The 13,372-nt window shown below is 40.5% G+C and overlaps 1 long non-coding RNA gene across 1 annotated transcript; it reads left to right on the top strand.

The window, feature by feature from the left end:
* LOC132582909 (uncharacterized) lies at positions 1-9,442 on the top strand. Its single transcript, XR_009556210.1, has 4 exons — positions 1-56; positions 7,747-7,764; positions 8,244-8,333; positions 9,373-9,442. It is a non-coding gene; the product is annotated as an uncharacterized LOC132582909 (long non-coding RNA).
* Positions 9,443-13,372: the final 3,930 nt, after the last annotated feature.

The following is a 13,372-nucleotide window of genomic DNA, read 5'->3' as shown; positions in this document are numbered from 1 at the left end:
AAAACAGAATTTCAGCAAGAGATTGATAGAGGCATCCAGCACCTTTCTGAAAGAAAGTAAGTGCCACTCACTCCCCTCCAAGAGTTAACACAGGCAAAGGAGGGCAGGGCCCCGGCTCTGAAGAATAGTGGTGGGAGGAGGCAGAACTTTGAAGAACTGCACTGTGGAAAACCCTCTTCAGCCCAGCTGTCCAAAGCCCTCTTTTCTGGCTGACTGAAACCCCTCCACCAAAAAACATCACATCCACCTTTCAAAGTAGTTGGAGTATCTAGGTCCCATAGAAAGATCTGGGGTGTACTTCTTTGCAGATATGTAGGTAACAAGGAGGAGCAGTTTGTGAAGGGATCCAAGCGTATTTTCTCCATGCCCTCTACAAGTTTGTTACAAATTTGACGTCATGAGTGAAAATTGCCAATTTCTGAAATGTCTTAAGTAGGGAAGCATTACCACAATATGATTTCTCTCTACCCACCCTCCTCATGTTTGGGTAATCGACCCACCTCATGTTTGGGTCATGGAAATAGCCAGGCCTCAAATTCTGCAGGAACTCACAGAAGCACAGTTCCTGAACCTTTCTGAGTGTTCCCCCTCCTCCCCACCTTGTCCATTGAATAGTAGGTGCAGCTGCATAACAACCCCTGAATTCCACCACCTATTTTTCTACAAAATGACTCCTGGAAATAGCTGCATTCAAGAGGATTCCACGGGCGTCTGGGCTTAGCAGGGCCTTCTCAGCGGTGTCACCATATTCTAGGCTCCCCTACCCAGAAGGACCTGCCTGAGCCCAGCCCTGCAGACAGTAAAACAACACAAAGACATTCTAATGACACTGTGCTGCCACTTTAAACACTATTGCAAGCACGAAGGTAGATGTGACCAATACTCTCTCTAAGCTGCAGAGTCTTGTGAGCAAAATTTCCACTTTGTGAGCTACTGGCATTAAGGTTGTGAGCTACTGCATAAATCAGTTTGCTCTGGGGGCATTTTTCCAGAGCTAAGGCAAAAACATGTGAGCTGGAAACTAAAAAACTGTGAGCTTGCTCACACTCACTCAGCTTAGAGGGAGCACTGGATGTGACGCACCCATGCAAGTGGCCAGAACCCAGAGCAGCATCCGTCTTTAGGTTTAGGTTTCAAACAATTTTATTAGTAACATATGGTAATAATTTCAATTTCTTACATCATTACTTTTTTTTTAATCTATCCCATATATTACTTTCTACCCACCCTCCCCCTGTTACTTGACCCCCGCTGGTGTTATATACTTAAAATCTTAATATTAAAGGTACCCTTAATTAATAAGAACCAAAATTAATATCCTCCTCCCTCTTGTACTCAATCATTATCAAAAATTGTCCAATGTCCTTTTATTTTCCACTCTTTTTCTATGTATCTTCTGAACTTTTCCCACTCCATCTTAAATACTTCTAAATCATAGTCTCTTAAGGTTTTTGTTAACTTGTCCATTTCACTCCATGTCATAACTTTTACAATCCAATCCCATTTCTCTGGTATTTTTTCTTGCTTCCACAACTGCGCATACAATGTCCTAGCAGCTGAGAGAAAGTACCAAATTAAAGTTCTATCTTCTTTTGGAAATTTTTCCATTTGTAATCTCAACAGAAAAGTCTTTGCAACTGTGTTAAATTTGTATCCCAAGATCTTAGAAGTCTCTTGTTGAATAATCTGCCAGTACTTTTTTGCTCTTTCACAAGTCCACCACATATGGTAGAAATAACCTTCATGTTTTTTACATTTCCAACATCTATCTGGCATCTTATTGTTCATCTTTGCAAACTTTTTAGGAGTCATATACCATCTGTACATCATCTTAAAACAATTTTCTTTAATACTCTGACATGTTGAGAGTTTCATAGAGTTCTTCCACAAATATTCTCATGTGTCCATCTGTATTTCTTTATTTACATTAATTGCCCACTTAATCATTTGAGATTTCACTACTTCATCTTCCGTAGACCATTTTAAAAGTAACTTATAGATTTTTGAAATTAATTTTTCATTATCTCCAAGCAGAACTTTTTCCATTTCTGTTTGTTCTCATCTTATTCCTTCAATTTTAACATCGCTTTCCACCAAACTTTTTATTTGTTGCATTTGAAACCAATCATATTTATTATTCAACTCTTCAGCAGTTTTCAATTCTATTTTACCGCTTTGTATTTTTAGTAATTGATTATATGACATCCCTTTTTCCTCTCCTGTCTCAGCTGTTATTCTTATTACTTCTGCTGGCACTATCCATAGTGGTTTTCTCTCATCGCCATATTTCTTGTACTTCATCCAAATATTTATTAGATTATTTCTTATATAATGGTGAGAAAAAAATAACATCCGACTTTTTCTTTCCATAGTACATATAAGCGTGCCAGCCGAATTTATTTCCATGACCTTCCAATGTTAAAAGTTTTTTATTCAACAGCGTCACCCAATCTTTTATCCACACTAGACAAACTGCTTCATAATATAATCTTAAATCTGGTAGTTGAAATCCTCCTCTTTCTTTAGCATCTGTTAAAACTTTCATTTTAACCCTTGGTTTTTTCCCGGCCCATAGAAATTCTGAAATTTTTCTTTGCCATTTATTAAATTGTTTACTGTCTTTCACAATCGGAATAGTTTGAAACAAATACATTATTCTCGGCAAGATGTTAATCTTAATTGCAGCTATTCTACCAAGAAATAACAAATTAAGCATGTTCCATTTTATCATATCTTCATCCACTTTACGCCATCGCTTTTCATAATTGTTTTTAAACAGATCAATATTCTTCATTGTTATTTCCACGCCCAAATATTTTACTTTAGGGGTAACTTCACATCCAGTTAATCTCTGCAATTCCTTTTGTTTACTTACTTGCATATTTTTACACAAAATTTTTGACTTTTCTTTATTAACATAAAGTCCCACCAATTCTCCAAAATCTTGTATTTTGGCTAACAACAAAGGTGTTACTTGCATAGGATTTTCATTTATAAACATTATATCATCTGCAAATGCTCTATATTTATAGGAAAATTCTTTAATTCTCATTCCTTCAATTTCTTCATCATCTTGTATTTGCACCAATAAAATTTCAAGAGTCATAAATAATAATGGTGAAAGTGGACAACCTTGCCTTGTACCTTTGCTGATTATCATTTCTTCTGTAAGATCTGCATTTATACATAACCTTGCACGTTGTTCAGTATAAATTGCTTTTATAATTCTTATAAAGTTTTCCCCCAACTTTATTTTCTCCATTACTGCAAACATATAGTCCCAATTCAAATTATCAAAAGCTTTCTCTGCATCCGCAAAGAAGAAGAAGAAGAATTGCAGATTTATATCCTGCCCTTCTCCCTGAATCAGAGACTCAGAGCGGCTTACAATCTCCTATGTCTTCTTCCCTCACAACAGACACCCTGTGAGGTGGGTGGGGCTGGAGAGGGCTCTCACAGCAGCTGCCCTTTCAAGGACAACCTCTGCCAGAGCTATGGCTGACCCAAGGCCATTCCAGCAGGTGCAAGTGGAGGAGTGGGGAATCAAACCTGGTTCTCCCAGATAAGAGTCCGCACACTTAACCACTACACCAAACTACACACTTAACCACTACACCAAATAATGCAACTTTCTTCTCTGGATGTCTTTCATAGTATTCTACAATATTTACAACAGTTCTAATATTGTCTCTTATTTGCCTTTTAGGGAGAAAACTCGCTTGGTCTTCCTTTATAAAGTTTATTAAATATTGTTTAAGCCGTTCTGCTAAGATTGTGTAGATCTTATAATCATTGTTTAATAATGAAATTGGTCTATAATTCTTTACATTAGTGACATCTCTATCTTCCTTTGGAATCAACGAAATTACCGCTTCCTTCCATGTATTTGGTATTTTCCCATTTATTCTTATCACATTCATTAATTTTTGAAGTCTCAGTATTAATTCTTCTTTAAACGTTTTAAAAAAATTTTCCGTAAATCCATCTGGTCCAGGTGCCTTTCCAATTTTTATTGCATTAATTGCTACTTCAATTTCTATTTTTTTTCAATTGGATCATTCAAAACTTTTCCCATATAATCAGTTAAGGGTGCTATTTTAATCGTCTGCAAATACGCTTCCAACTTTTCCTTCTTTACTTTAACACCTTTAAATAGTTTAGCATAATATTTAAAAGATTCTCTCTTTATTCCTTCTTGATCTACCATCTCTCTTCCATCAGCCACAATTTTATTAATAATTTTACTTTCTCTCTTTTTCTTCAATTGCCAGGCCAAATATTTTCCAAGTTTATTCGCTCCCTCGAAAGATTTCTGTTTTAATTTTTTCAAATTCCATTCCAATTTTTTATTTAACAGATGTCTCATTTGTGCTTGCAATATTCTAATCTCCCAAATAATTTTCTTTTTTCCTGGCCTTTTCCTTAATTCACCTTTTTTCTTAATTTCATTTTGAATGTCCAACATCTGTTTATCTTTTGCTCTCGTCTTTATTATTCAATATTATTAGTAATCCTCTCATTATTGCCTTGTAGGCATCCCATACCGTCTGAAATTCTATATCCTCTCTGTCATTTACTTGGAAGTACACTTTGGTTTCATTTTCTAGAGATGTCACTATTTCTTTATTTTGTAGTAAGTCTTCATTTAATCTCCATCTTCTTGACTTTTTCGACAGTTTTGTAATCCACATTATTGGGTTATGATCAGCTCCTATTTTAGGTAATATCTCTATTTTCTTTGTTATAAGTCCCAAATCTTTAGTACCCCACAACATGTCAATTCTAGAGAAAGAGCTATGTCTAGCTGAAAAGGTATAGTTCCGTACTTCAGGATTAAACTTCCTCCATATATCTTCCAAACTCTCCTGTTTAACCAATTCAAAAAAAGACTTTGGCAATTTCCATTCTTTATCATTTTTTTCTTTGCAGATCTATCTATAGTATTTTGAATTGTTCCGTTAAAGTCCCCCATCAATAAAATTTGCTCATAGGTCACTTCATCAAAATGTTGTGTAATTTTTTTTTAAAAAATGTCTTTAGCACCATTTGGAGCATAAAGTCCCAACAACAACTTTTTTTTGCACTCAAAAGTAATTTCTACTGCTATATATCTTCCATCTTTATCTTTAAATACCAATTTTGGGTCTAATTCTTGTTTAATATAAAAGACTACTCCTCTCTTCTTCTGTTCAGCCAATGTAAAAAATTCTAGTCCCAATTGTTTATTCCATAGAAATTTATAATCCTTTTGTCTAATATGCACTTCTTGTAAACATATTATATTACAATTTTGTTTTTTATCCAGTGAAATGTTGCCTTTCTTTTTTGTGGTGAATTTAGTCCATTTACATTCCAAGATATCAATTTATAATCCATCATGGTGCAAATTCTTTATTTTCTTCATAAAATCTACGCAGTTCCTGTATATTTGTGATTGTAATCCTTTTCCTTTGAAGTTCAAAGCTCAAACCTTCAGGTATTATCCATCTGTACCTCATTCCATTGTCATGTAGTTTTTCTGTCAATTTTTTATATGCCTTTCTGTCAGTTAGTGCTTGTCTTGGCAGTTCTTTCATAATTCTTATTCTACTGCCTCCCACTGTCAATGATTTTTCAAAGTTTTCATTCATGATCTTTCCCACCATTTCTTTTGTCATAAATCTTATGACCACATCTCTTGGCAGATTGTTCTTTTTTGCATAGAGTGAATTTATACATATAGACATACATATTTCTATTCCCTTCAGGATCTTCCTCCAAAAATTCTGCAATTATTTTTATTATGTATTCTTTCAGGTCTGATTCTTCATCTTCAGGTACACCTCTCAGATGGATCTGAGTTTCCATCAGTTTGCAGTCATGAATTGTCACTTTTTCTCGTAATTTTAACAAGGTGGAGTCATGTGTTTTCACTCTCTCTTCCACTTCTTGTACTTTCTTTGTTATTACCACAGTGTCATTTCTGAGATTCTCTATTTCTTTTTTTAATTCTTTCTTTGAGTCCTCAATATCCTTTCTTATTTTTTTAGAGGCAGTTATCATTTCTTTCACCCCCTTCATTATCCTAGCTTCCATTGCATCTAATTGGGCTTGCATTTTCTCTCTTGAAGCAGACCTAGCACGAGTTTGTTTCGGGTCTGACATGTAAAACAAGATCAAAAATTTTGATCTCACCAAATTAAATTTGAACCATCAGGTTTGATAAAGTGAAGGTTACCCTTTCCAATGCACCCAATTTCGCTGTCCTCTTAGCCTCCCAGGCTCAGATATTAATGTTTAAAGTTTTTATTTCTCCCAAAATGGCAGTCGCAACTTTTGCTTCACTTTAAAAAATGTTTCTTTTTTCCCTTTTACCAGTTCAAATCTTGTTATCTACTATCCAACAGTAGTAATTTTTAAATTGCCAAATCTGTTAACTCCACCAATTTTTAATGTCCCACTCACTTTAAAAACGATGTTAAAACTTAGTCCTCCCAACAACAATGGTCACCGATGTTTCTCTCTGGTATTATAATCCTAGAGTAGGCTGTTTACTTTGTTGACTTCCTTTTTCTTCCTCCAATACTTCCTGCTTTTCTTGCCTTCAAATCTCGTTTCACTGGTAGAGAAATCTCACGATATCTGACATATTTCCTGTGTTGACTGTGAATGCTGCAGATCTGTGACGATGGGGCTGCCTCCTCAACCACAGATAGACTAAACAATAAATTCCTTTCTTCTCTTAACACTGTCTTTTAAGTTTACAAAGTTCAAATTTAGCCCCTTATCATCTTCTCCTTTCAGGCTTTCAGTATTTCCAACTCCCACCTTTTACTTTTGTTTTGTTTAACTTTAATTAGTCCCGGAGTGAAGAGATAGCAATCAGTACCTTTTTTCTGTAGTTTATCCAAATCAACACCAGTCCTTTATAGATTAGATGTTTAAAATTGTAAAAGAAGGTTTGGATCCTGTCACGCTTATGTCAAATTAATGACTCTCGAAACTTCTGCAGACGATGAATATGCAACTTCTCTCCGGAGATCCCTCAAAGGATCCCCACCCCCCCCCCCGGGACTCCCTTTCAGCCAAGGTAAGTCTCCTCAAAGTATCTGTGCATATCTTGGACAATTCTCTAGCTGAGAAACGTAGGAAGAAGGCATTAATTTGCCTTTTACTACCCTGAACAGAAGTGCCAGCCTGCCCCCGTTAGGGAAAGCAACTCAGCTCACCATTTTCCAATCCCGGAAGTCAGAGCAGCACCCTTCTTAAACAGGACAAGCTGCTCCTGGAGAAGCAACCAGTGACTGGAAAAGCTAGACATGTCTGTTTAATCCTGTTAAAATGTATCCACCTCATGTTTGGGTCATGGCAACAGCTGCATTCAAGAGGTGAGGGGAGCGGGTAGAGAGAAATCATATTGTGGTAATGCTTCCCTACTTAAGACACATGTATATTTGCAAGATCACCCTCCGCTTCCCAAGTCTGCTTATGGGTCAAGCAGAGATTCTAGTCTGTTTTGGGGACTGCCAGCGCAGAAGCTGGGTTGCCTGACCAGTGAAGACACAAAACTAGGCTGTGAGCTTAAGACTGGATTGTTAAGAGGAGGTGGCGGCAGCACCTCTGGCCAATTTGAACTTGTATGGGATGGATTCCACAGATGGCCTGTTGGGGTTGGGGGAAGAGTTAGGATTTGGGTTCTTTGGCCAGAAGGGGACCAGATTTCCCAGGTCTGTCTCATCCCTTGTTTCTCTCTTTACAATTTCACAGTCTGCAGCGCCTCCTGCGGTGAGTCCATCTGCCCAGACTAAATGTGCCCGTCTAGCCATCTGGCATCTGTGTGTGTTAGCCTCCGATTTGCTTGTGTGTGAGAGAATACCGTTAAGCATAAAGGGTAGGATCCAGCTATTTCTCCTCCCTCCTCCGAAGTGGGACCACCCTATTTCTGGGAGGATTAAATTAACAGAGTAAGTAGCCCTGGAGCAATGGAGATCCTGCTGTAGTGACCTTTGAGCAGCAAAGTTCAACAAATACAGGATTGTTTTGAATGCATAATCATTTTCCCGAGGGCAGCATGGCATGGTGGTGGTGCACAGACAGGTTCATTCCAGTGGGGTATGCAAAAATACCTCCCCACAAGCTGTTATCGCATGCCCACATAACAACATACGGTTTCAGCAGTTACAACTCAGGGTGTCCCTTGACACTTTCTCCTCTGTGTGTGCTCACATTAAAATCTCACTACCCTTCTCTCTTTCCCTACACAGAGCAGATCCGGTTTCGACCTTATGAAGTGGCAGAGTGTAGGGACTGCCACCTGCTCAAAGCACCCTGCAACGATTCCTTATTATGTGCAGGTAACTGGTCTCTCTCCGTTGCCATCTCCACCTCATCCACCAATCACAGCTGCTTCTCCTCCTCCAGCCAAGACAGACTAGCAGCCAATTACAGTAAGGCAGAGTAGAAGCTTAGAGGACACACACAGCCCTGGAGTTCACCTGATCACCTTAGGCTCAGTTCTTTAATTCAGCTAGCCCTGTTCACAGGGCTATGGGGCAGGCAGACCCAAAGGAACAATCTTCTTCTCCTGGCCTAGTTATCTTTGCCCTTCGATCACTATCTGCCCAAGAGAATGGCACTTGAAGCCCCAGGGCCCACGTGCTCCTTGCAGATACCTGCAGTTACTTTCCTACATACCTTGTATGTAACTTGGGAGCTTCTGCTGACATCTTTATGCCACAAAGCAATTCTGCACTTACTATTGATTTAAGCCACGTGGCACAACAGTATTTACATTTCCTTTGCATCCGTTTAGGACAGGCACAGCAGTGCAATTTGCAGTCACAAGCTGGCGATCTTACTTTTTTTTAGGGTGCTGGTTTCTCATTTACTGCCATTCTCACCATCATTCTCCAATTCCGACATGTTTACTGTTTTTTGCTGTTTTCCCAGGCAACTTATACTATCCAGACCAAAAACTGTTATTCTTTCAATTTGTTAATTTCACTATTTTGCCATTGGATTCTTATTTTGTATTATTTTGCATGCTTAACCCTGCCCACAAGCTATATGTAGCACTGCACACTGTACCCCATTTCATTGTCTGATGAAGTGTGCTTTTAGCACATGAAAGCTTACATTCTCAATAAAACTTCGTTGGTCTTTTTTTTTGGAGGGGGGCGTTAAACTTAATAAAACTTCGTTGGTCTTAAAGGTGCTCCTGCACTCCAGTTTTGTTCTCGAGATGCAGACAGATTCTCCCCTGCCCCAGGCAAACCTATACTGGTTGCAGAGCCAGCACTGATTTGCTGTAGATCTAAGAGACCTTTGCTAACTTGTCTCCCTCCCAGATTATCTCTTCCACTTTCTGAAAGAGGTGCTGTTTCTTTCCTACAGGGCCCAACGTTCTTGCGGGTGTGCTGGTGACCCTTGTGATCCTGCTTGCTGCTGGTGTTGGAGTGTGGTAAGGCTATACAGTCTACAGATATATGTATGTGGGGGGGCAGCAGTCTATGGCTATGCACAGGGCTTATTTTGTGGCAGGAACTCCTTTGCATATTAGGCCACATCCCTCTCTTGTAGCCAAACCTCCAAGAGCTTACAGGGCTCTTAGTACAGGGCCTACTGTAAGCTCCAGGAGGATTGGCTACATCAAGGGGGTGTGGCCTAATATGCAAAAGAGTTCCTGCTACAAAAAAGCCCTGGCTATGCGAGTCCCACAATCTTAAATCTGGGAGACCATACAATTATAGGGTACTCCTGGAGAGGAGGGCAGCACACCGGCTGTGACTCAAGAATTTGTTTTATATCTTAGCTGCCACCCACCCTTCTGCAAACCACTTCCTCTCAGATGTGGGCCTGCATCTGGCCTGCTTTGTAAGGCTGTTGTAAGGATTACAGCAAGGTAACAAGTGTACCCATAAAACTACTTTCTTGTCTTGATTTTAAATTGCATGCATCAACCAAGAATCAAAGAAAGTCAGTATGCTCTGATCGAAAAAGACTCTGATTAGGAATTAAGAGCACTGCTATGGACTTTGCGTGTTTAATCAAGATTTTGCATTTTGACTGTCCTAATAGGGATTGCTCTCTGTGTAAAGGGCTTCTAATTAGAGTTGCTGAGAGGCCAGAAAGGGGGGAGGAATCCTGCTCTGTATTTGTGGTGCTTGGGAGAGGCAACAGTGTGAGGACTTCTAGTGTCCTGGCCCCACTGATGGACCTCCTGATGGCACCTGGGTTTTTTTGCCACTGTGTGACACAGAGTGTTGGATTGGATGGGCCATTGGCCTGATCCAACATGGCTTCTCTTCTTATGAATGCTTGCTAAAAAGGATACATAAATACTAAGAATTAGAATACCTCTTTCAGCATAGATCACAGCCACAGACACTAAAGCAGTGTCTTCCCATTGCAGCCTTAGTGCTCATTTCTCTCTTTGCCTACAGGTACTACCGTCGCAAAAGGGCACGGAAAGGAGAGACCAAAGCTCAAGAGGATGATGGCACAGAAAGTTCAGATGACTCGTGGAGTTCAGAGTGGTCAGAAGACACAGGTGTCGCAAGTCCTCCAGCAGAGAAGACTCCAAACTCCACAAATGCCCCGAACCCATCATCTACTCGAAGCCAACTATATCAAAATGTACCAGCATACCAAAACGTGCCAACATACCAAAACAAACCACTATACCAAAATGCACCAACATATCAAAACAAACCGTTATACCAAAACATGCCAACATACCAAAACCTTGAACCCATTCCAAGCCCACCACATATCTGGAGCCCACCAAGCTAGAACCCAGCCTCATGCTTAGAGCTCAAAGGCATCCAAGATACAACAAAGCCAGAAATTAAACTGTTAACCATAAATAATGACCTTTTTTGGGGTCTGATATCTATTCTTCTTAGGGCATCAAGCTCTGAATCCATCCTTTGAAAGGCATACCGCGATGCCACAACAAATTAATTACCTTGCAATAAAACGCCTCACCCCTCAGAATTTACATAAAAGGTGACAATAGCTGGGTTGGCACTGTGCACAAGCGTGGAGGCTATGAAGCATCTTTCACAAGCTTTGGAAACAAGGGGAAATTGAGGTTGGTTAGGACTCCTCTCTCGGCACTGGATCTATCCAGCTCCACAATATGCAAGTGGACTTAGCCCGGGAAGAACAAAGGACAGGGAAAAAAATCACATTTAAACCACCAAATCTGGGACAGGAAAGGACTGGGGGAAAAGCACATCTTCCCCTTGGGATAGGAAAAGGAAGATTACTTCCAGGAGTGGCCAGTGTAGATTCTAAAGCCCCTGGGCAGGCTGAAGAAGGCCTTATTTCTGAGTTAGCTTAGCTGTGTTGCCTTCTCACCTGGAGCTCTCGCACCCCGGAGTTCCATTACACCATCAACCAAGACCACATGCTGCTGAACACTGGGCAGTAACCCTATATCGTGAAACACAGATAACTGAAACATCTCTGAAATGTGCAATCGTAAGAATAAATAACCTGCCTTTATTCTGTGGCGTTGGACCTGATGGCTAGTCCAATCTTATCAGGTAAACAGGGTCAGCCCTGGTTGGAACTTGGATAGGAAACCGCCAAGGAAGTCCAGGGTGGCTAAACAGAGGCAAGCAATGGCAAACCGCCTCTTTATGGTTCTTGCTTTGAAAACCCTACTAGGTTGCTGCAAGCCGGCTGTGACTGGACGGCACTTTCCAACACCATTCTAACCATCTTTTAAGATACTCAGGGTTCAAATCACTTTCTTTTGATCTTTGCTCATTTGCACCAGAGTTTCAAAAATGAATGTTTCTTTATTAATTGTTAAGAACATTGGGAGACTGATGTCTTTACCCACATGTCTGTACTCAAGTGGCCACACTTACCTCGGAATAAGGAGAAGGGACTGCAGTTAACTCCTTCAATCCCACAGGGCACGAGTTTGTTTGTCTGCCCCCAGGTTAGATAGTGAGAGTGAATCTAAGCTAAGGTGCAGTCTTTAAATGGCAACACAAGAAAGAATGCTGGAGTGCCAGTCCTTCAGCAGGAGATACTCTTAATGACTAGTTGGGGGCGGCCTGAGGACAGCCATAAAACATCTGAGCTCCTGCAGGGGCAGAAATGGGATTTTTCTCCCCATGCTTCAACGCAGAACTTGGCTTTCAATATCAAGTCTGCAATACTTTCGAATGGAGCTGCTTCATTATTTAGCTTTGAGCCATCACATAGCGGAGAAGTAACCGAGCTCTGCCCATGCCTGACCCTCAGATCACACACAGACCCTCGACTCAGAAGGCCCTCCGCCCACCAGCCTTGGTATGAGGCCCAAGTACTTGGCTCTTTCCTTTCCCAAGACAGACAATTTTCTCACAGTCCAGAGATGTTCCAAAGTGTGTTGAATCGAAGCAATTTACCACCCTAAAGGATAAGTGGTTTACAAATCTAGGCAATGAACCATCCTAAAGGATGAGCTGTCAGGCTCTAAGTCGGGGTGTCAAACATGTGGCCTGGGGGCCAAATCAGACCCCTGAGCAATCTTCTTCAGTTGGCTCTTGTCTGCTTCCATCTCCCTCTCTCTTGCTTCCTTCTGCATCTCAGCTTGCTTTGCAAGGTTTGCTCAATTGCACAGGAGCCACAGAGCAAAACCTCTGTTTTCTCCATTGGTTGAGGCTCCTCCGCCTCCTGATCCCCTGGGAAGGAAGGAAAGAGCCAGAGCTTCCTTTGCCAGTCCCCTGGATCCCATGGGAGAAGTACAAAGAAAGCACCTTTAAGACCAAGAAGTGCAAGCATGTTTTAAGTTTTTTTTTTTTAAATCTTTAAGATGTGTTTGTCTGTGTCCTTAAAAAAGTTTATATATCTGCTACCTAATTTAAATAGGTACACACAAGGCACTGCCTGCCAAGGTCTCATTTATGTCAGTGAGTTTGACACCCCTGCTCTAAGTGGTTTACAAATTCCAGGAGCCCATCAGAGGCAGGCTCTGACCTGGATAGCCCAGGCATGAAAGGAAAGCAGGGTTAGCCCTGGTTAATACTTAGATGGGAGACCACCAAGGAAGCAGACAGTTGCTAAACAGAGGCGGGTAATGCAATGGCACACTGCTGCTGCACATCTCTTGCCTTGAAAACATTATGGGGTCACCCTAAGTCATCTGCGTGTTGATGGAGGGAAAACAATCACAAACAGAAGCGATTGAAAAGTTACCAAGAATCAGTCAAATGTGATAAAATGAGTGCTCTTTTTACCACACCTGTATTCTAATGGGCAGGGATGCTCTCCCTGATGGGCATCATCCACAGCACTTGTGGGGAGAGCAGAAGGCTTTGCGGGTTGCCCTTGTTGGCAATTCCAAAGTATTACAGGATTTATTTTAGGACTACTGAGCTTTGGGCCCATCTTT

This window comes from Heteronotia binoei, chromosome 15, assembly GCF_032191835.1.
Source record: "Heteronotia binoei isolate CCM8104 ecotype False Entrance Well chromosome 15, APGP_CSIRO_Hbin_v1, whole genome shotgun sequence".
NCBI classification, from domain to species: domain Eukaryota; kingdom Metazoa; phylum Chordata; class Lepidosauria; order Squamata; family Gekkonidae; genus Heteronotia; species Heteronotia binoei.
The sequence above is the reverse complement of the archived record's forward strand: the minus strand, read 5'-3'. Positions and strand labels throughout refer to the sequence as shown.